The sequence below is a fragment of the Athene noctua genome, chromosome 5 (genome assembly GCF_965140245.1).
Source record: "Athene noctua chromosome 5, bAthNoc1.hap1.1, whole genome shotgun sequence".
Taxonomy (NCBI): Eukaryota; Metazoa; Chordata; class Aves; order Strigiformes; family Strigidae; genus Athene; species Athene noctua.
The window spans coordinates 32,993,232-33,015,483 of NC_134041.1; the positions used below are offsets into that span (position 1 = coordinate 32,993,232).

Genomic DNA, 22,252 nt, shown 5'->3' on the forward strand with positions numbered 1-22,252 from the left:
ATGTGGCTTATTTTGTCAACACTCTCTCCTCTGTGAAAGAAGTCTCCTATGTAGGCAAGAGCAAATAATTACTCTTTTCATGGATGGCAAACTGTTTTTAACTGCTGTACAGGGTGCCTAGATACAGAGGTATGGCAGACTGTTTTTACACGTCAATCTTATAGCCAAGGAATAACAATTTAAGGAAAACAGAATCAAGAGAGAACTACATAAACAAGAAAATGTCTGCTCTCCTTCAAAAAAATCCTCATCTCTTCAAATAAATTCTAACTAGCACGTTTTAAACACATCACATTATGAATACAGAGCTATTTAGAATAAAGGAAAGAAGTATCTTTCCTGACTTCAATCTCTGGATTATGTATAAATCACTGAACCACTTAAACATCACAAAGATTCAGTTTGTAGTTGCTCTGGGGAAAACACTGGTTTTATTTACCTCAACTTTAAAATCACCAAGGTGAAGAGGAACGTTCCTTCTAGAGGAACAGTAGGCACGCGGTTGGTACTCGAGTATGAGCGAGGCAAGGAAGCGGCTGACATTTACAGCCAAACAGAAAAACACTCTCTCTCCTCTTCAGCAGGGATCATCAACCACTGCAAGCCAAAGGTGTGAAGGAAGATGAGAAGCAAATTTAAAAACAAAACAAACCCACAGATCTGCACTCCTAAAATTTAGATATTAGGTGGAAGAAGCATCTTGAACACTAGATGAAATGTGTCCAGGTAAGTGTAAGGCTATCAGGTAAATTGCAAGTTACAAAGGCAGGCTCTCATCAAGTTGAATACTTCTTTTTTTTATTTTTCTTGAGGGGTTTTTTTGTTTGAACAAATAAGAGTCATGGAGGACAAGCTACACCCTAGACAAAACTGAGTTAAGAATAAGGTTTGGGATAATTCTTTTTAACAATTATTCAGGCCTGAGATTTGTCCACACACAGCAGTGGCATAAAAGACATCATCTGAAGAACAGATTACAGTAGCATACATGCTTCTTGCTGACACAGATTAATTTATGCTGTTTACAAGTATAATCAATGCTAGCTAATCCAATTAGTGTTTAACCAATTTAAGGAAATATGTTTTATCTTCTGCCCATTAGAAGAAAAAAAAAATTTAAAAAAAAAAAGTCTTTCTCCTCCCTATCCCCTTCCAAAAAGTACTGCTTCGAAGTAAGTGTAAATAAGAAGGCTCCTGCTACTCTAGGTGTTATCAGTCTTCATGTGTATAAAAAAAAAAACCAAAAAACAACAACAACAAAAAAACCACACACCAAAAAACCCCCAACAAAAAAAACAAACCCTCACTTACACATCAAGTTCTGGCAAAACAGACTGCCAGAATTTCAAACTAGCTTAAATGCAGTAGCTCATTCTGCCTCAAGGATAAAACAAACAATGTAAATAAAGCAACTCTAGTACACCTTCATGCTGTTTCCCTGTCATCAACTAAACACTTCAACTTCCTGAGCCAGTAATTAATTTTTAACTTTGGAAAATATGAAATAGTGACAAAGAGTATCTCTTTTATAGCTGGAGTTTGACAAACTTGGGTTTCCTATTCTTTTTTCATTGCTACACAATACTTGCAAGCAGCATTCAAAACTGAAACTGAGCACCAGCTGATTTACTGACCTGTACGGCCACTTACTCAAAAATATAATGACCTATATTCCAGAGGAAAGCAGTGCTTAAGAAAACCATTGTTTTAAAGATATTATTTCAAGGTTTATTCCTTAACAGTAAAAATAACAGCATTGGTTTAATTTAGCTAATGGAACAATGTCTCTCCATTAAACATACTGAATATTTCAACCAGGTATTTTCTCCACAAGCTATTATTTTCAGTAAAAATTACATGATGTAAAGAGACCATACGGGACAGCAGTATGATACAATGCAGTAGCAACCCTAGGTGCCAACCTTTCTCCTTGCCAAACAAGTGCCTTATAGTGTCACTTCCGACATCAGGGAAACACACAAGAAATTGTGATTTATTGCCTGGCACCAACTACCTTCAGACTTAGTAAAATCCTTGTTCCTCAAAGCCAGAATTGTTAAATTATGGCAATTGGTATCTTGAGATTTGCAACATGTATTCTGGGAATATTAAGTTTTGCAGATTTAACTTGAAATCACAATGTTTTGTTCTTAACCACAGAACCTAGCTTTATACTACCAACCATAGACAATGACACTGCTATTTCTAATAATATTTCTTAAAAACTGTTAAACTGTAGTCTGCACTGCACTGTGGGACAGACCAGATAATGTTTCATGCTCTCTTCTAATCTCATTTTCTTTAGATATTTTTCTTAATCTTAAATCTTTCATTCTAGTAGTTGTCAAAGGCAATCATGAGTCATAAATGAATAACCACAGACTTTTTTTGTATTATTCAGTTACAGATTTTCCAAAATCGCAAGGACTATGACTTTTGATTTGACAGCCATCTAGACTCCTACTGCTTTTTTGTCAAAACTGTACAGTTTCAACAGTGTACCCTATACTTTATGAGGAAGAAAAACATCTCCTTTATAATATGAAACAAAACCAAGCTTCTTGTTAAAATAAATACTTCCACATACATTACTGAAGATTTAAATATTTAGATATAACATGAAAAGATGGAGGAAGGAATCAGTTATTTTGAAGACCAAAATTAACTGAAAGTGAAACCTCCTGAAAGTTAAGATAACTGATTGAAATTGAGAAATATAGGAAGTCGTACATGACAAAAGTCACACAAAACAGCTTTGGCTTTGTAACTATTGCCTCTCTTAGTCCTAAATGTCATGAAGTGTACTCATTCAACTAACATACTAATATTTTTTGACCAGCAAATTCTTAACGCCCTCTGCATGCCAGAACTAATCTGCTGGCATCCCACATTTCTAGGGCAAGTTCTTCTAAATATATTCCGCAGTGTAGCTCTACTGCTAATTTCAAAGGCCTTGATAGGTTTTAGAAAATGGAGAATAGAAATAAAAGACAATAAAACTGTTTCCTTAATAGAAAGATTATCTTCCATTAGTAAGAACAAGTCAGTATGCACCTGGTACTAATACACCAGTCTATCCCCCCTAATCACATTAGAATAAAAAATTTTAAAAGGCTTGCCTTCACTATCTGCTTTTTCCATTTAAAGTCTGAAGAATCAAAACAATCTGCTCATGTCATTGATCAGGAGGAGAAAAACAAGGTTTGGCCTCAACACTCAGATCACCGTTACAAGTTTTCCAAAGCACCTAAACTCTTCTAGGAACTGGTATGAAATGTGTATATTAATGTTTGTGAAAGACACATACCAAGGAATAATGCATATCTTCCTTAACTGAAATGGATTTTTTAAGTTACGGTGTGTTCTTTGTGAAGATTTCTCAGTGTGACCAACTTTACTAATCAAATTATTCCAAATCCACTCTGTAATTCAGGGAAGAACTACTCCTTTGAAAGGCAGTATGAAAAAAACCCAACTAACTCCCATACAAAAGCCTGCTCATTCACTTAATAAACCATTAAGCACATTTTATAATTCTGGCAAAAATCTACTTGACCTGAAGGAAGTATCTTTCAAAAAGCTGTATAATCAAGTATCTGGGGAAGAAAAGAAAAAAAAAGAAAAAGAAAAAAAAAAAAAATCACACAAAGATCTTTATGTTGCATTACCTGAAATTAACTTCAAATTCTAACCCAAGGATAGCGTGTGCGTGTGCATATATCATCTCACACTGGCAGACTTCCTATGACCTTGATTTTCAGAAAATGCTATGCCTAATGTTCCCTTCCAAAACATTTTTCACACCAAGCCCTGGAAACCTTAAGTATTTCTTAAACTCAGTATTTCCTCTACAGACTTCCTGAAAAGGGGAATGGGAAAGAGAACACACATGCCCCTTTTCCAAGACACATTTTCTCTTCTTGGCGTTCCAAACATCTGTAATGATCAAAAATTATTTTTCCTCCTACAGGATTAAAGAAAAAAACACCATGTAATCACAAAACAGGTATAATCTTTCAAAACATTTAACAAGTACATCTCAAGGTATTACAGAAAAGACTCATTAAAAAGCCACCTTTAAGCAATGATTACAAGAAAGAAAGGTTTTCAATAGATAAATTAATCTGGGACTGCCACAGAAAGTTTTTGGTTTGCTTTTGCAGATTTTTTCCAGTAATCAAATTTGGTAAGTAGAATTGCTTTAAAGGATAAATTCTGTATTAAAAACATGATGTCAAAAAGACTTTTTAGATCCATCTTATGGTGAGACTATCACTGGACTCAAAGAAAAACAGCTCTTTTTTTAATAAACTTTTAATAAACTTAATAAATATTTTAAAAATTTAATAAATGTTTTAATAAACTTAGCTTATTGGCCAGATCACCATTATCTAGGTCTTATGCACCGTGTTGATCAGACTGAATGACTCTCAGTGACTATAACTGGTGTAAACCTCAGACTAATATAGACCAGCCTATATATAATCACAGAATAACATCTCACTGGAGAAAAGTTATTTAAAATAATACAGTATAGTTGCTCATATCATCACCAAGTGTAACTGAAAGAATCTTGCAAAAAGCTATGACAGAACTCTCATTAATTTTCTTGATGCAATCATCTTGTCTAACATTACCCAACAGCCATGAACAAAACCAGCGTTTGTCTGTTGAGACAGGCTATCCAGAGTAGCTTGAATTTTAAGAGTTATATCATATTTCTTATTTGATAAATTTACCTGAGAAGCCAAAAAGCTGTATCTACAAGTGCTATGACTTTTTTTTTTCTTTAAAAATCATAGCCTCTGAAAGTTTAAGATAGCTTCACAAATATAAGCATGGTGTACTATTGGTTTCAGCACAATTGATACACGGCTGTTATTAAATGCAGATATGAAAGCTTGTTTACATACTAAATACTTCCACAAAACATTTTGGCTTCTGTAAACAAAGGGAGGAAGCCACAGGCAACTGATTTAAAATATAAAATTCACAGAAATGTGAATAAATATAGAAAGTCATGTTCTATTAAGTAGTTAAATAAGCATACTCCTTCCACAAGAGTATTTTCAGCAAGTTACCCTGGTCTCCACTAAAGGAGAACATTAAGTTATTGAAGTCCCTAAACACAGTACAAGCTTCCAAAAAGACAAACAAGCAGTTCAGAGACTGCAGCTACCCCAAAACACCTCGGAGCCAAAGCACTGGGAAGGGATGAAGCTGGTACCACCAGAAACATACCCATGAAGTATGGAAACCAGTTACAATACAATTAATCCAAACCAGAATATGAAGTGCAACCCAGATGAGCACGAGCACTCCACCACACATCCAAGGCAAAGCTGAGTCTACAAACAGCCCAACGAAGTACCCAAGCCCTAACAGCGCAAAATCAAGTTGGCTGTTCAGAAGCCCCAGCAAAACAGATGATGCTAACTGCACATCTACACAGTGTAGGAAAATAATCTTATTATGGCATTTCACATAAATTTTGTGGGAAATGTAGAGAATAAGACAACTACTTTTTCCATAAGACCTCAGGAGTTCACTTATGACCAGAAAGAACAAAAAGCGGAATCACAGAGGCCAAGGAGAGAAACTTGGGAGGGTCTGCTGGAACTAGGATCCCTTGTATTTATCTTATGATATACCCTCTGATTTCTCTGGCTACTACCAAAAGCTAGATATTAAACTACACTTCAGTATGACCCCTTTATAGTCAGTCTCACTTTTTGATGTTGCAATATGATGAAAGAAAAGAAGTCTCGGAAAAGGGAAGCTATGAGTGTCAAAGGCAAATTAGCACTCATAACTGTGGGGAACTTCCAACTTCACGCTACTCTTTTGTGACTTGACCAAGTATTTCCCTGGACATTTTGATCAACTTTTTCCCCTGCCCCTCACAGTTTTTATACATCCCTATGGCAATAAACAGTAACAATTAACATTCAAAACAACGTAAACGTCAGTTACTGACAGTAACAGTGCCCTTAGTCACTTTAATTCCTTACTCTTGTTTCCTCAGAATTGTTGAACACATCTCCAAGAAGAATTCTAGCCAGCAGTTCCCAATTCCTTGGAAATTTATATTGCCAACACTAATTATTAATAATTTGGATCAAGTATAACAGAAATAAAAATACCTTTTTATGACAGATGTGTACATCTATGAGCAAACACAAACTCTGCCTACATGAACAGAAAGGACTAATAACTCCAAGGGCTAAGATCTCTTCACTGCAGCACCTGATCTGAGTTGCAATTCAAGTTTCACTCCCAGACCAGCTGCTGGCACATACAAAAGGGGCTCCTTCAACTCCACTGCTGTTTTGCACTCCAATGCTCACAAACACTTAAATTCAAGCTGAAAATATTGATACTTACAAGCTACATATTTCAGTAAAATCTTGAAGATGCAGGAGGTGAAGCACCGCCTAAAAAACTGCAACTCTTCGCACCTCCTCTGTCAAGATTTCAGAAGTATCCGGGCAGTCACACAGGGAAAGAGGCTGGACAGCTTAAGTGACTGACAACTAACTCCAGAGAAAGAAAGGAGGATTAGAGCTTTTCTTCAACCAGTTCAACACTTGACTACACAAGCACCTATGTTAGCACAGTAACACACAGAACACAGACAAAAACAAGCAGCTAGGACTGGGGACAGCTTATGCAGCACTACCACCAAAAAGTTACTTGTGAGAGCTCTCTTCAAAATAGCAGCAAATAATGAAAGTATACACCAGTGGCACAATATAAAGCAAAGGGTTCACAGAATGGAAAAAAAAAAAAATCCTTTTTCTGCCACATGTATTTCAGACGGCTCAGTCTAAATCATATAATCTAGTATCTGTTTCTCATTAACATCCAAAAAAAAAAAAAGAATTAGGCTACTATGAAAAAATGTATGTTTGTAGCATCAGGCTCTTAATAAAGGGAAGTATGCCATCGCCTTATTTAAGTACAAAGAAAAAGACTCCAAATTAATTTTGCAAGCTTATTTTAAAAGTTTAGCCTGTTACTGAATTTCATAGAATGCATCACAGACTGGTTTGGACTGGAAGGGACCTTAAAGCTCATGAGGCTCCAACCCTGCTGCCCTGGGCAGGGACACCTTCCACTACCCCAGGTTGTTCAAAGCCCCATCCAACCTGGTTTTGAACCCTTTCAGGGAGGGGGCAGCCACAACCCTTCTGGGAAACCTGTGCCAGTGTTTCACCACACTCATCCTAAAGTATTTCTTGCTTATATCTAATATAAAACTACCCTCCTTTAGTTTAAAACCGTTACCCCTCGTCCTTTCCCTACACCCCCTGATCAAGAGTCCCTGCCCAGCTTTCCTGTAGCCCCCTTTAAGCACTGGAAGGCTGCTATAAGGTCTCCCCAGAGCCTTCTCTTCTCCAAGCTGAACAGCCCCAAGTCTCATTTCTCCGCTCTCTCAATTAACCTACTTCTAAATTAAAATTCTGGATCTTGTATTTTGTATCTAAAAACACACACACAAAGACAATGCTTTAGATGAAGATTATTTGCATTTCATTGTCACACTGATTTGCCTGCAAAGGCCCGACAACTGAAAAGGTAAAGCAGAGCCTTCATCCTATATAAAAATTTTGAAAGGGGAATACAGAGTTAGACAACAAGAGAAAAAATTAATATAGCTACTTTTTTTATTGTAACTTATTTGTTAGAAAAATACAAATATGTGTATACAATATGTGTACACAACACAAACATCTGTACTGGAACAAATATTTGTGTCTCAGCAAAATCACTTTGTCCAATTTCAGAAAAAAATGCCGTAACAGTTTGTATACACAACAGAAGCACAAATTAGAACCATCTTACTTATTATGCTGACATAGTGGATAATGAGACTAGATCTCCATGAAGTGCAGTAATCAAGTCAAAATATCTATATTGAATTACTTTGAACTGTTTTCCACTAGAGAAATTTCAGAAAGTGCATATTGCTATAGAGTTTATAATCAAAACATTCAAAAACACCTGGAGACATATCACTATTATACTGCTGTAAGGCCATAACACTACATGATTAACCATACCAAATAGAAGAGCAGTGTATTAAAATGAAACTATTTTTTAAATAAAACACGGGGTCGGGGTGGGGGCATGCATTTCTAGTTAAGATAGAAACCAATTTACAATAAAAGGATCTATTTCCCTAAACTGTACTAAAGATTGTCAAAATTAACTAAACAATTAGTTCACACTAACAGTCAATCCTTAGAATAAGATTCTCGGACAAAGCCTTAACTCACCCCTTTTCCTTCCAATAGGAAAAATAAGGGCAGCCTATCAAATGCATGGAGAACAGCAACAGATCAGCACCTGCAACATGCTTCCTACCCCCAAAAAATCCAGTTGCGTTTCTTAAGGTACATACAATGGACATGACCTGATTTGAAAGGTCAGATATACTTGAACTGAAAGTACAGCTACTTAGCTCAGCACCCTGAAAGTACACAGGTTTGAGAATTGCTTCTCACTAACAAGAAGCGTAACTTAAAGAGTATTCCATAACTACTAAGTAATTGTCCTCTGGAAACTCAGACCATCACATCTTGCAATACAAAACTTGCCATAGAGAAGTTTTGGTGAGGAAAGAATATATATATATATATATATATATATATAAAAAATTTAAGAGACATTATGACAATGGTATTTATTTGCCTGAAAAAAAAAGACCAGGTGTTAGTCATGAAGGGTAAGTTACTCAAAACTGGTTCTTTATGTTAAAAGGATTACTACTACACAAGTTTCATAGCAGGTACTGAGAAAGGACTTTATTGTCACCTTCACATTCATTTAATTCCTCACTGATGTACTATGTGACATCGAACAAGTTACTTCACTTGTAAGACCAACAGTAACAGAAATCATACTCGGCCTCTTAGCAAATGGCCTTCAAGATCACCCAGATTCAGTCACTGACCAAAATCCTGTTCTGACAATTTACTGGTCCTTAAAAATACCTTTCACTTTCCTTTTTTCTGCCCTTTGACCTTTTCTCTCCTATTTAGAAATCATATGGGAGATACTAAGAATTTGAGCAATTAAGCCAGGGAGTTGCCTACCATCACTGGTAACGAGCTTCGCTAAAGAGTTTGCCAGTAGGCTAATCTAAAATGAAAGATCACATTTGAAAGGCCAATGTGCAGACTGCAATTTCACCATTAACTACTGCAGTTATTGAGCACTGTTTTGCATAGAAATGCAACTACAAATACTTTTCTACTATATTAGAAATGAACTCAAAACTCCCAATCATGCTAAAAATCGTGTTTCTAGTCCAAATGGGTACCAAAGACATACTGAGACAAAAAAGCTAGACCAGTAGCTGACATACCTCAGCCTATAACCAGGGCTTTGTCTTGGTACCGCTAGTCAACAGAAGTATATCAGCACAAATCACAACACTCGCACCATTTCAGAAACTGCAGGCAACGTCAAGCACACGCAGAGGGTTTAAACCAGCTAAGAACTTTGTTTCAGACTGTTGGCATAGACTATGTAACTCAACAACTCTACCTCTTATTTTTCTTGAATAACAGAGAAACATGAAACTCAAAAATAACTGAGGGACTGAAAGAATGCATGAAATCAATGATCTCCCACTACTAATTTTAAATGGTTCAATTTCCAAAACTTTGGTTCGGTCCAATGGTTTCTAAAATGGATTTATGCATTGACAGAAAAACACAAAATTAATTCCAATTGAAAGCACTCATCTACAGACTGCATTAAGTTAGATATTTATCCAATCACCTTGCTGCTAAATATCAATAGCTCCTTTTTGTGTGGTTCATTTTTCTCATTGTTCTGTCTCATTGGCACCACAGTACAACTTGCACTCTATGTTTTAGACTGGACCTACCCCCTTATTGCAAGAGCTTGACAATGCTTACTGACTGTTTAGGAAGAACTGAGATTAAAATCATATATTAACCAAGTCTTAAAAAAATTTATTTTCAAAGTTTTAAACATTTCTAGATATGAAAGGGTAAAATGAAACAGTTTTGATCTCTGCTTCAGAAGCACACAGAAGGTAGATGCAGGGAGAGGCCACCCACGAGGAACACAGAGACACAGCCTGTGCATGCAAGGATGGCATTAGGAAAAATCAACATCCATCTGGAGCCAAAACTGACAAGTGATGATGGACTCCTGCACCAGAAGCAAAAGGAAGACTAAGGAAGAAGTGCTTCCTCTTCTCAGTGGGACCTGATAACAAAGTACCTGGAAAAGGCTGACATACTCAATACCTTTTTGTGCCCCAGTTTTTACTGGTAAGGTCCACCCTCAAGCCTCTCAGAGCCCTAGGCCTAGCAGCAGAGTCTGTTGCAGTAAAGAATTACCTTCAAAAGAAGAAGATGGGGTTTGGAAGCACTTCAGGGAATTGGAAACACACAAGTCTCTGAGATCAGATGGGATACATCTGGGAGTCCTAAGGGAGCTGGCCAATGTCACTGAGATACCACACTCGACCACTTTTTGAAAGTACATGACATTGAGGGAGGGTCCTCATGACTGGAAAAAAAGGCAAACATCACACCCAACTTCAAGAAGAGCGAGAAGGAGGATCCAGGCAACTACAGCTCAGACAGTCTAAGTCCATGAGGGATTATGGAGCAAATCCTCCTGGAAACTATTCCTATGCCCAAGAGGGACAAGAAGGTGATTGGGAATAGCTAGCATAGATTTACCAAGGGCAAATGAAGCCTGATGAACACAATAGCTTACTGCAAGAGGATGACTGACTTAGCAGGTGATGGAAGAGCACTGAATACTGGTGGCCATTTGTTGGGAGATAATGGACATGTGAGCAATCCTACATGTGTGCACACCTTGGCAAGGACATGACAAGGACATAGAACAAAGAACTCAGCAACCAACTCCAGGAGATGGGTTGGGCGGAGAAAAACATTGAGTGTGGCGCTTATTATCCAATTGTGAGAAAGCTTGAAGTGCATGGACAAAGCTAACTATCCAATCATAAGGACTGTACCACGTACCGTTTGCGTGCACAGGAGAAACATATAAAAGGGCTTGCTTACCTTCAATAAATTGGCATTGTTTGATCATACTGGTCGTGTGCATGTCCATAGCTCCCACAGCCATTAACAACAGTCTCCTACCAATTCCTTACAGCCAGACTGGTGAGACAGGCACTGGGTAAGTAAGTAATAAGGTGTTCAGGAAATCAACTGGACTGTTGGGCTGAAAGAACAGCAATCAGCAGTAGCGAGTCTGGTAACAAGTGGTTACAGTCACACCCCTTGGGTATTACCACTGAAACCAGTACCACCAGTCTTTAACCTGGATGATGGACAGGGTGTATCCTCAGCAAGTTTGCCAATCACACCGAACTGGGCAAAGTGGTCAATGTGCTGGAGGGCAGGGCTCCTACTTCAAGAGATCTGGACAGGCTGGAGAAATGCACCAGAAAGACCTCGTGAAGTTCAAAGGCAAGTGCAAAGTCCTGTATCCGTGATAGAATAATCCTGTGTGACAAGACAGGCTGGACACTAACCAGATACAGAGCAACTTTTGCAGAAAAGTGCCTGGAGATCGCAGCAGGCAAAAAGCTGAAAGCAAGTTAGCGGTGTGCCACTGCAGGAAAGAAGGCCAAGCACGCCCTGGGCTGGATGAACAGGAGGCTAGCCAGCAGCTCCAGGGAAGTGATCCAGCCCCTCTGTACAGCGCCTGGAGTACTGGGTCCAGTTGTGAGCTCCCCTCTGCAAGATGGACACTGACACACTGGAGCAAGTCCAGTGGAGGCCACTAACCTGGCCAGACTGCAGAGGCACGTGATCTACAATGAGAGGCTGACAGAACTGAGTTTGAGCAGCCTGGAAAAGAAAAAGCTTAGAAGAATCCTGATTGCTGTCAACTGTCCCATGTAAGGGTGCCAAAAAGACAGAATTGCACTCTTCTGGATGGTGCACAGTGACAGGACAAGAGGCAACAGACACAATCTGGAAACTAAATTCCAATTATCTTAAAGGGGGGTAAAAAATCGCTATGAGGGTAGTCAGATGTGGGAACAGGTTACCCAAAAAGGTGTTAAGGGCAGGAACAACCTTATCTAAAATTGCTCTCGCTTTAATTTGATAAACAGGGAGGTGGATTAGATGACCTCCAGAAGCCCCTTCCAACCTATTTTATTTCATGAATTTATTATTTCATCTGCCTATGATTCTATTTCATAAATTTTAATACCTAAATTTTTGTTTCTACTTTATCACTTCTAATCATATATTAAACAATTTCAATTGTGCTGTACGTATAGTAAGCATGCATCCAATGTGGTACACGAAAATGTAAAACTCTTCCTTTTGTACCACTGCACTTCCCCTGTAACTTGGGAACATAAGTTTTCAGGACCAGAACAGTTTTGCACTTTTAAAGTTACTTGAGCTAAAAAAACCCAGACCTTCTTTGATAGCCTAATTCGTGTTTCAACGATGATGAGAGTAGAAAAGCAGAGAGCTATGACCCATCTCACTTTGTGGAAAAACTTTAATTTTTCCCCTGTCCACTTAAAAAAATGAGAAAGTCCTTTGTCCCTGCTATTCTTTCCAAAGACCAAGAAACATCCCACCAAATAAACAATGTAGTAGAGGGTTTCCATAAACAGCCTTACTCATCTTTCAGAATAATCTATTTAGCTAAGCAGATTTTGGAAACCAATTTGTTTATTTATGTACTGTTTACAAAGTCACACATATACACCCACCAAAATACTTTTTCTTTCAGTTTCACAAAGCTCTCCCTCTTGGAACATTTCTGATATAAAAATTAAGTAAACACCTTAAAAACCATGGAGGTATTTTCTAATAATTTATACATATGTTTTATTTATTTTGAAAGTTAAGAATACAGAAAAAGGTGAAATAAATCAATTTTCAAACTTTTTCAAAATACGTCAACCTTTGCTTATGAACCAAGACTCTGTGAAACAATAAAGAATCCCTTCAGCAATTCAGGTTACAGTATCGGCTCCTTTAATAGCTGTACCAGTGTAACAGAGTAATACCAAGGCTGAAACAAACTGCCAAAGGTGTGAATCTCAAAATCATGTCTTATGAAAATATACTTGAAAACATCTTAATCTCCCTTGAAAGGACACCTCTATGAAACTCAGTGTTAATATTCGAAACATACATTTTAATCTTCACTTAGAAGGTTAATATTAAAATTCATGAGGAGAAACAGGGTTATTACAGGAAAGATGAATATATGTAGTGGTCAAAAGAGAAAATAAACATTCAGTGTTGCACTTCAACACATTTTTTCATCCATTTAAGAGTGTTGATACTTTTGATACCAAGACCAAAAGTGCCAATATAACATATCAGTCCATTGGGTACATAAAATGGGTATAATCCAATGATAAATTAATCCAGACTGGGAATCAGAAGGTATAATTACTAAGGTCAGTCAAGTTTGAAATAGAATTCCAATTATAGCAGAGGTAGTAACAATATACAATTGATTATTTTTAAATTATAGTTGAATAAATTTACAAAAGTGCCTATCTAACAATGCCCAGATCGTTCCTTGAAATTAATGAATCGACAAAAAGTTGAGAGAGAAGAAAGGATATACAAAGGAGAGAGAGAAGAGAAAACCACAGCTACTTCTGTGGAGGCATGGAAGAGACATAGAGACACAGAGGTGGCTCTTTAAAAGCGGTAGTCTGTTTAATGTTGCTGAAAGTAAATAAAGAAGCCAAATGGCTTCACAATCAATGTAATCAAGTACTGATAGCACTGCCACCCTTACTATCAATTGCTATCTTCACAAGTGCCATAAGCCAATCAAAACCACAGGGTAGCTTCTCGTACCAATAGCACCTTCCTACATGAACTTTCTGATGATAAAACCATGACCCAGATAAATGCATCACCCATCACAACTTACGTGACCATAGCAGGACCGCAGCTATGCCCTCCTCCCTACCAACACACTTCTTCATTCTCTGGACTGAGACAGTGTCTGTATCACCAGGCAAAGGAGCTGGTTCAGGAAGTTGTTCTGACCAAAAAAGTAACTCGGGGAGGAAAAAAAAAGAAATAAAAGTACTACTTTTTGACCAGATTAGTTCTTTTATCACTTCCTGGCCGTGGAAGTCCCACTGATGACACAAGGAAAGGAGCAGCCACAGCTCAGATTGTCTTCAAAGCTGGGGAGTAAGCACCAGGAACTTGTTTCCAGAAAGCCACATTATGCCCTGGATCTTTTTGCAATTATCAACATTACCAAATCACTTTTAAATCACTTTTTAAAGGACCAAATGCTATTTTTAACCAAGCAATACATTTCACTGTAACAATCCTAAAGAATACACTGCAGAGTACTTCCAGTAATGTTCCAATTTAGCTTCAGTTCTTACCACACTGGAGTCGATTTGTGCTTAGTATGCGTAACTATATTTGTAGTTCCTTCGAGTTCAAACTGCAAACTAACCTCTTAATTAGTATCATTAATACCATATAACCCACATAAACAAACAGTATTGGCTACAATCCTGCTTAAAACCTAGACACTGGTGTAACGTGCAGAACTAATCTTATACTTGCAGTAAATCTTCAAAAGATCTGGAGTGTGAGTCGGTCTGATGGGCAGTCAGGTTTTTGGCCTGTATCACAGAGATTGAATCAAGTAAAGCCAAGTTACCTTTCCTGAATTTAAAGAGATTAAAAAAGAAGTTGCCTCTAACATCACCAAGATCTCTCCTTGGAGCCAGAACAGACAGTTACCCTTCTCCAAAGTTTTATTTGAAAAGTCACCGACATGGTTGTAAGACTACAGCCTGACAGTGAAAGAGAAAAGCAGCGCTTACCTAAACAAGCTATTTCTTACTTTCTGCTGAATTTGTTTCTGTTTTGAAGAAGAGTCTCTTTTTTCCCTTCTTACATAAAAGAACAGATGCATACATGCATGCAGCTATGAAACGTGGTAAATTATGATTTATTTATAACACTGTCAAAACCAAGCAACCTTAACAACGCAGCTTTGAAAGAATGACAGCAAGAGCAAAGTACATGCCACACTTCACAAACTTACAAACGAGTAGAGTTGCTAAGTTCATCTCATTCAGAGTGCCATACCCACTTCAGACGGTTTCAGCAGATTCTTAAGTACTCTATCTAAAGAAAAGGATTTTTGTACCGGATCACAGTTAGGGAGGCCCTAACTGTGGAAGGGAGCTTGAAAAAACAGATTTTAAAAAAAGAAAATAAAATTTTTAAAAAAACGAAAACTAAGCCCCGCACACATACAATAAAAAAAGTGGATGAACCTGAGCCATGTAGACGGCACGGAGTTAGGAGAGTAGTTTGCTAGTTTTGGTTCTTGGGAAGTGACTTCACTTTTCTGAGGAGGAGGGAGATAAACACTTCTACAACCCTCTCCCGTCCATCACCACGAAAACAACTTTGTTTTTTAAATTCCCCCCCTTTCCTCCAGCCCCGCTCCTGTCGAGGCGGCGTCTCGCCAGCGCCCAGCCGCGCACAGGGAACCCCCTCTCAACGCAAACACAAGAAAACACGAAGAAGCGGCGCCATCCCCCGCAGGGCCATGCACCTCGTGCCGCCTCCTTCCCCCGCCGCCCTGGGAGGGCTGGGGCCGGCAGCGGGCGGCTCCCGGGGCCGCGCAGCCGGCCAGGAGTCGGCGGGGCCCGCCGGAGAAGGAAGCCACCTCAGGTCAGCGGGTACTGTCACTCCGCGACACGGGGCGGACGGCGCCTTTCTCCCCCCACATCGGTTCCCCTGAGGAAGCGACGACGCTTCTCGCCTCCACCTCTCAGGAGACACCACCACCCCCCCGCCCTCAGCGAGGGAGGCCCGGGATATCGTCCCCCTCTCACCGGTGGCAGCCGAACTGTCCTCCCCGCTCTGCCGCCTCCAGCCGGGGCCCCGCCACCGGCCCTCTGCGCAGAGGCGGGGGAGGCCGGTCGAGAAGGGCTCGGCGGGCCGCGCAGACGCCTCAGGGCCGGGCCAGCGCCGTCCACATTCCGGCGGCGGGCAGATGGCGGAGCGGGCGGGGGCGCGCGCGCGCACCGCTCCCTTCCCCCCCCCCCGCGCTGGTAGTGCCGGCTCCACCGCCCCGGCGGCAGCGTGAGGGGCCGCTCGGGTCCCCCTGCGGCGACGGGTGGGGGTCGTGTGGCCGGGAGAAGCCAGCGGCGGCGGCGAGCTGCCCCGCGTTAGGCCGGCGCCGGGACCGCGGCCGCCCTGAGGGGGCTGGCGGCCCCCCGGCGGTGCCCGGGCCCAGCGCGAATGAACGCCCGCTGTGGAACCCGCTCCTCCGCGGTCCCGCAGAAAGCAGCCCGCTCGCGGAGGCGCTGGCGCCTAAACGCCACCAAAATTCTTGACCGCAACTGAGGAACAATGGAAGTGACCGACAAATCATGGTACTCTTTAAAAAAATGAGGGTTTAAAGTTTGCCCTTTTATTTTCTACACCAGTCTCACTAAGCCACACAGTGTGTTTGCTTATCAACACTGGTTTTGTATGGTTAAACAAATATTTAAATAGTAAATATATGTGTATGTTTAAATATTGGCGTTGTTCATGTTTAAATAAAATACATGTAAATAATGAAAGGTTGTCCTCTTGGTTTCTTTTCTCTCTTTATTTTTTGTCTCGTGTGAAACAAATTACACTTAAATTAAACCACAAAATTTATACGGCTTGCCTGTGTTCTTTCCATTTCAGATGTGGATCAGCAAAACCTTACAGAAGGTCAGACACAGCCTCAAATAAAATCACTTTGTTGGGTGAAGCCCACAGGCTGTGTCCTGTCACCCTGGGACAGCCGGATTCCCCACGCGGGCACTGTCTGAACACTCTTTTCTCGTGATGCGGGTCCAGAGCTGGGAATGCTGCGCTCCTCACAACAACAGTAAAATAGCACGTCTGCTCCCATGGCTCGTGTCTCAACAGCACGAGTGATGAAAGGCTGGGAGGCTGGCTGCAGTGCTTCGAGCCTCCCTCTCCCATCGTTGCTGCCCGCTGCAGAGATGCACTGCTACAAAACTTGAGGGTAAAGGTCACTTATTTTTGTGATAAAGCACAATTACTTGTAGCAGCAAACCCACAGAAGTCTGATTTTGGAGATCTTTTAATGCACTGTAAGAGCCGAGATATTGAAGAATTTGATAGGTCCAAGCATTTAATTCTCCCCAATGCTCATTTGGATGCTGTAAGAAAAGCAAAGCAAATTTTGAATATGCAAACAGGCAGAGAGCTGGTTTATTTGTGACGTGGTCCTTTTGCATTGTAATGCCGTAACAAACCAGTCTCAAAGCTGGCAAGGCAAGCAGATAAAGGAGAGCTGTTCCCAGAGAAAAGAAAGGCAGGACTATTTAGCCCGTTGCATGCTAGGCCAGTCCCCCAATTTGTTGTTGTTGCTGTTACATATCATTCCTAGTTGTCTGCAGCTGGTGTAAATTAAATTATCTTCAGATTATTTTTACCATACCACACGGTTCAGATAAACCACAAAAGCGTGGGGAAAGATGAAAAATTAAGGGGGAGGAGTGGAACAATTTTACTGAATATTACAATAGAGGAATAATACAGAAAAAGTTCCCCTGGCATCGTACTCAGATGCTGTAAACTTATGTAAGAATATGGGTAATAATCAGAACGAACTGAACGTCATTATATTCATAATCAAAATTATTAATAAATTGTCATAACTGGTTATTGTTATGGAAATGTAGAGTTTGTTCAGGAAGCATAAGTAGAAGAAAAGGAACATAAGGTACAGAGCTAGTGAAAATATTTGGATAATGGCAAAACAGAAAGGAAAAGAACACTGTCACAGCAAAGACCTATTAGCAACCCACAAACAAAGAAGATCAAGTGTATGGTACTTTAACTTGAATAAAATCACCCAAAGCGTAGGAGCTGGTGATGAGGAGACTTGCAATAGCAAGATACCTACTCAGAAAGGAATTTGTGAGACTATGGGTGACAGTGGTCATCAAGTGAGTTAATGACCCTTTAAAAGCAAAGGAAGGAAAATCAACAGGGTGAAAATAAGTTTCAGGACGCTCACAGTTTGAAAGCCAAATCCCACTGTAGCAAATCTAAGGAAAAGTACACCCTGGAAAGTCTGCCATTTCCTACAGAATCAACGTGAAGGCCACAAACAGAACATCGCAATGAGAAAGCAAGCTAGCAAGAGAAGAGTCTGGCTAAATCGACACCATTTCAATGGCTTGCACCTTTTGAGAAAAGCAGAATCTAGGCTGAATTATTACAACTGACAACAAAGTGACTGTTGTGATATATTGGGAAAATCCAGAAAGGTTAATGGGCAAAATGAGCTAAAACTATCAAAAAGACATAGAGTGTAACAACAAAAAGCTTACATCGAAGATTACCGTGAAAGAACTGACTTGCTCTCAGGTTGTGAGGAAACTATTACCAAGTCATATGAGGAAAACCAAAACCTCATTTTTTTTGCTTTGTTCTTCAAAATGTCAGCTGTAATCAGGTGGCTTACACTGTTAACATTAGAATGTAAAACCAAATGATCAAGCTAAACTAATGAAAGAAACAGAATCTATTCAAGTAAGATGCTTATAAAAGTCATGTGCCAGATCAGTTTCAGCCAACATATTTAGTGAAACAGGTAAGCAATCTCAAAGCTATTAGAAATTACCTCCAAGAGCTCGGAAAGGATAGCTGAGGTTCCAGGAAACAGGAAACGGTGCCTACCTTAAAAAAGAAAGAAAAGGATGGGAATCAGAGGCCAGCCAGCTTTACTTTGTATCGGGAAAAATACTGTAACAAATTATTAAGCAAATTATTTGTAAGGCCTTGGATGATAAGATTAATAATAATCAACAATAACAGCTCAAAACCAAATAATGGAATCTTGACCAGCAAGGCTTCTGACACTGTATCATCTAATATTCTCTTAAGGATAGAGGAGCATTGGCTACACAAAACTTATGTGAAGTGGTTAGAAAATGGCAGCCAGAAGTAGTGTCAAGTCATTCACAATCAGTTAAGTTTGTAGCAAGTGAGATCTCCAGATGCTTACATCCTGAGTCCTGAACTGCTTCTGTGCTGCAAAAGGATAGGGAATATTTTTATCATATTTGTGGAGGATATCCTGTTCAGGTGAGAGCTGCAAGCATTTTGGAAGATACAATTAGAATGGAACAAATCACAACAAGTTGGAACAAAGACCTGAAGTAAATGGGATGTAATTCAGTAAGGCAAGAAACTATTATGTATAGCTGGGAATAATTAACTGCAAAAATGTAGCTGGAGACAAACTGGCTAAGCAGTTACTTTACAGAAAGCAGTCTTGGTTCATAGCAGTTCACAAACAGAAAATGAGTCAACAGCAATTTGGTGTTGCAAAAAATGTGACTGCTTAACTGAAATGTAGAAAGACTATCAAACACAAGAAGAATGAATAAGTCTTCCACTCCACTGAGCTCAGAAGGCTTTTGGTGAAGAACAGTTCTCAGTTTTGGGCACCTCCTTTCAAATAGAGACATCTCTGTGGAGAACGAAAAGATCTACCAGAAGTCTGGGCAACTTGATCTTGAGTCATACTCAAGTATGACTGAGAGAATTTCAGTTGGACACCTCAAAAGTCAAAGACATGAATGTACAGCCTAGAAGAATATGAGAATTTGTGTAAAGAAGGCAGTCTGTATGTACACAAGAGAAGTGAGTGCACATACCAGCCCATCTGATAATGGAAATATTTTTTTGCTGCATAATGAGCTCTCAAGCTAAAACACTTAATGAGACTTTTATTTTTGGCATACTTAAATCCTCATATTCTTAATAACCTGTGAGATATAATAAAAATCCAGAAGATGTAGAGCATCCATACATTGGGGGAAAAAAATTACCTCTTTTAAAATCTACCAAGAAAAAAAATCAACGACAGGCCTCTCCTGCATTATCCACTACAGGGAGCTGAAGCGTAATACTGCTGGACAGATGGTGATAAAGTTGTGCACTTAATTGGAGCTATAAAGTCTGTGTGTATTAATTTCAAAAACCTGACCTCTACGGAACTCACATATAAATACTTGTCTTGATAGAGGGAATTCCATTTAACCTTCTCTGAAGGATAATGGAAAGCCCAGTCATAGCACACACTTTGAATTGGGCATCTCCTGCAACCAGTCCTTCTGCCACTGCCTGTGTCAGACACCAGGGAACCAGTGGGTCTGTCTGGGGAGCTCTGAGAACAGGCTCGAAGGACAATTCCTATTTAGGAGGTAATTAAGCCTATCCCTACACATAATTGGAAGAAAGTATATAGTTCAGAATAAAAGCACCAAATGTGGGGGCAGGAATGCTGGGAAAACATACCAACACTTCTATTTTAGAATACACTACTGTGCAATTTATATGGATGGAATGGTCCCAGCAACTTTTTGTGTGTTTGTATCATTCTTGTTAAATCAGAATTTCTGAAATAAAAATGAAACTTTAGTGAGTGTTTATAACAGCTCCCACTGTGGTCTGTCTCTCCCACAGCTTAGGCACTAGCATTATCCCAGGGACCTTGCCTCAGGTCTTCACAGTATGTTGGAGCATGCTAGCCTAAGAGATAGATCTTCCTGGTGGAGTAAGCTTTAAAACCCAGAAAAGCAAGTGATTTCTTACAGCTTTAGAAGGAATAGCGTTGGAAGGAAATATTTAGCTCATGCAGTGACTTTTCTCTAAAGAAGTTTGATACCCTTAAAATCATGGGGCTGGTGCCAAACATCATATGCTAGAGGTAAAATAGATTCAAATTCCCTTCAACAGGTACTTAATCAATACGTGAACTATATGGGAAGCATTTCACTTTCTGAATATTATTGAGACTTTCTAGACACAAACTGAGGAGAAGTTCAATGCACTAAAGATGTTCAGCACATTTCAAATATTCTAATTAAACAGTGACACGGCCCTAAATAAACACACTGTCCACATACTTGAGAACAGAATATAGGTAATCTATATTATAATGTGGTGGTTAGTTTCCCATATTTGGTTGGTTCAATAGTACAAAACAGTTTCTGACAAAACAAATCAATGAAGATCTGACAATGGTTGCAGCTGAAGAGACAGCTTATTTATGGCAGTATTAAGAGGGAGAAAACACAGAAAATGTTGTTTCTAGAGTTTTTAAGATGAAAATATGGCCTTTGTCTTAGGTTGCAGTTATACACTGAATTTCCAAATTCTTTCACCTTTAGCTGCCTCAAAACCCACTTATTATTCTATTTTACAGAGAACAAATTGAGATCTGCACTACCCACAACCACTCAAAACTGAGATGGAATGGAATTTAACCCTGGATTCCTAATGAGTAACTATAAAGTATTTTGACATTTTAATGAGATCGTGTATAAATGCATAACACCATACAAGTAAATTTTAATTAAAAGTGAGATCGTGTCTACTGAGATGTAAAAAATTACCAACATTCTTTTTGTAGAAATCAAACAATTCTTTGTTATTCTTTCATATTAGTGCTATATTTTAATGACATTTGGTATGATCTTTTTGTATGCTGCAGGTTTACAAATTTAGGGCTTAATTTCTATGTTACTTTTGCATGATTCATTTAGCAATGCAGTTACTCTTTAGAACATTAATACCTTATAGACTTAAGATACCATAATAACAGAAATAAATGAGGAATTACTGACAAAAGACTTGGGTAACTTTACTAAAATATTCACCCAGAGAAGCAACAGAAGGGAATGAGAGAGCCTGAATGATAAAGAGCATTATAACAATTTTGTGAGTCAAGACACAATTCAGTAGTTGAGAACCATTTGAAAACTACATCCAGAAGGACTCCTGTGATATATAAATGCGTAGCTCTATAATATAATTTTAATTACAAGTGCAAAATCCTTTCTGCTGAGATTCCAAATGTTAAAAAAGAGCAGCAACCCTTCTGTAGCTACACACTTTTTAGAGCTGTGATCTGTAGTTTGCAAGACATAGCTGAAGACATCTGCATAACACCATGAACATATAAAATCCTTTTGCTACCTGTCAACGTGTCCTGTGCCTATGTGATGAGAAACCATGTCCCTGTCTCTCACTAGGCTTAGCAGAAGACTTTTCTATCTGCTAGGTTCCTGATGGAAATAAGGTTTCCTATCACTTCTAAATTTCTCATAATAATTTTTTTTTTTACTGTCTTTCAGCCAATTACAACTATGTATGACTACACACAG

At 39.2% G+C, this 22,252-nt stretch overlaps 1 protein-coding gene and 1 long non-coding RNA gene across 7 annotated transcripts in view; one reads left to right on the forward strand and one right to left on the reverse strand.

Annotated features, from left to right (window-relative positions):
- The window catches only part of RABGAP1L (RAB GTPase activating protein 1 like), a 262,266-nt gene extending 246,248 nt beyond the window's left edge, over nucleotides 1-16,018 (reverse strand). For 5 of the 6 annotated variants that reach the window (XM_074906992.1, XM_074906990.1, XM_074906995.1 and 2 more), the window contains exon 1: nucleotides 15,896-16,018. The gene's annotated coding sequence lies outside the window, so the exon portion shown is untranslated. Of the gene's footprint in view, nucleotides 1-6,384; nucleotides 6,436-15,895 lie in introns of those variants that run through there. The other variant, XM_074906991.1, reaches the window with a different exon arrangement.
- A 288-nt stretch (nucleotides 16,019-16,306) lies between these two features.
- Nucleotides 16,307-21,387, forward strand: LOC141960841 (uncharacterized). Its single transcript, XR_012633701.1, has 3 exons — nucleotides 16,307-16,438; nucleotides 16,743-17,070; nucleotides 21,292-21,387. It is a non-coding gene; the product is annotated as an uncharacterized LOC141960841 (long non-coding RNA).
- Nucleotides 21,388-22,252: the final 865 nt, after the last annotated feature.